At 36.1% G+C, this 2,226-nt stretch overlaps 1 long non-coding RNA gene across 1 annotated transcript; it reads right to left on the bottom strand.

The window, feature by feature from the left end:
• Window positions 1-243: 243 nt before the first annotated feature.
• Window positions 244-1,609, bottom strand: LOC131168397 (uncharacterized). Its single transcript, XR_009140291.1, has 3 exons — window positions 1,562-1,609; window positions 1,401-1,463; window positions 244-273 (listed from the first exon to the last, which is right to left on the bottom strand). It is a non-coding gene; the product is annotated as an uncharacterized LOC131168397 (long non-coding RNA).
• Between the last annotated feature and the right edge of the window lie 617 nt (window positions 1,610-2,226).

Below are 2,226 nucleotides of genomic sequence, written 5' to 3'. Positions count from 1 at the left end.
CACTTGGGCCCGTGGGCACCAGGGATATAACAAAACATACAGAAGAAGCCTACGCAGCAGAAAGTATAAAATCATATACATCTCATCATAATGTGCATAACACATACCAGAGTCACTACAATTACTATCTCACAGTATATACATCTCAAAAATGAAATCTAGGGACAATCCCCCACAAAACCTAACTGTCCCTACCAAAAACTTACCCTTCCAAAGAGGGCAAACAACTGATCTAGATCAGCGGGGCTTTTCCTGCTCTCCTATTAGGGGCTCCTGAAAAATGTATAAGATTTAGGAGTGAGACACCTCTCAGTAAGGGAAATAAACTAATACCAGTGTGTGGCAACATGAGTATTTTGTATTCTACATATACCATACATAACATATTCAATACTGTTTATCAAATATGGAAAAATATATGCATATCAACACATAGCAGAATATACTGCATTTTCATAAACATATCTCATCTCATACACTAATAATAACATAAAACAATCCTGGTAGGTTAGCTGGCTGTTGTCATGTATTACCCCCACATGACTGGGTTGTGTGGCCCGAAGGCGGGACCTGACAATGGTTGGCCGACCACTGCCAAGTCAAACAGTAGTCTGTAGGTCCGATGGGTCTACCCATACTGGTCCGTACACCAGGGGCGATAACAGCACACTTCTTGAAAATAACCACATCGACCATCCAATCTCACACCACTCCGTACAGCGGCGTTAACACAGATATCATGATCACGAAGACCATGGACACATAGCAACGGTACCGTGCAAGTGCTAGCCTAAACCAAGCCAACCAGGTTCTGATATCATATACATATACTAAAACCGTGATACATAAATATCTCATATCATTTATTTTCACATCAATCATATCATTTCACATATATATGTGTATCATGAAAATCATCGGCCCGTACGCCGGTATTACACATTTTAACAAAGCACGGCCCGTACGCTGGCAAATCACATAGCACAGCCCGTACGCTGGCAAACCACATAGCACGGTCCGTACGCCGGCAAATCACATAGCACAGCCCGTACGCTGGCAAATCACATAGCACGGCTCATACGCCGGCAAATCTCATCCACATAGCACGGACCATACGCCGGCAAATCACATATACATATAAAAATATCTCGGCCAGTACGCCGGTTTTCCATCATAGAAATCCATATCGTCTCCATTCCCAAAAAAAACAGTATTTCACAACATTTTTATACTCATGCCACACTAAACAAATTTTCTACGTATTCAACATATCATCATTTAAACAGTATTTTTCAAATATAAATCATATATATAAATATATTTATTTTTCCTGAAACCAGACTCTATATATATATACATACATTTTCTCAAAACAAAACTAGCTTAGTTTATCCCCTTACCTGATTCCTGAAAAGCCCTTAAGAAAATCTTCCCCGTACCCACAAGGTTCTCAACTCAATGCCCTGAAAATGAAAACTCACAGAATTAAAGTTTAGTATTTTCGTACGTACAATATTTTCTATAACTACCACTAAGTCAAATTCGACTTAAAAAGTCTTACCTCAACTTAGGGATGATTCCCAACGTTCCCAATCAATACCCTGAAACTGAAAATTTCCAGTATTAAAGTTCAGTATTTTTACGCGTATATTACTTTCTTCAACTGTCAAAAATCCAAATATTGAATATAAAGCCTTACCTTGGATTTGGGATGAAATCCAACTTCGTTTTCCTGACGATCCGTTCCGGTAGACTTGTAGAGAACTTCGCCAGGAGCGTCGTGGTGGTTTCGGTTTGTCGATCCGGCGTAAAACTAGCCCGGAATCGAAGAGAGAGAGTCGTAGGAGAGAGAGAGAGAGAGAGAGAGAGAGAGAGAGAGAGAGCACTTCCAAAAAAATATACAAATTTTTTTTTCCAAAGCTTCATAAAGAAGAGTGTTCTAATTTAATAATATATATATATATATATATATATATATATATATATAATAAACCTTAAATAAAGTAAAGTAAAGTAAAGCTTCTTTAAGAAGCTTTCATACCTTATATATATATACACACACACACACACACACACACACATATATATATATATATATAAATGATTTAATATTTATATATATATATATATATATATATTTGTTCCTTATCATATTGTTTATTTTACTTATTAATTTAATTAATTAATTTTATTTTATTATTATTATTATTATTATTATTATTATTA

This window comes from Malania oleifera, chromosome 11 (assembly GCF_029873635.1).
Source record: "Malania oleifera isolate guangnan ecotype guangnan chromosome 11, ASM2987363v1, whole genome shotgun sequence".
Lineage (NCBI taxonomy): Eukaryota > Viridiplantae > Streptophyta > Magnoliopsida > Santalales > Ximeniaceae > Malania > Malania oleifera.
Note: the sequence above shows the minus strand (reverse complement) of the source record. Positions and strands in the feature narration are given on the sequence as shown.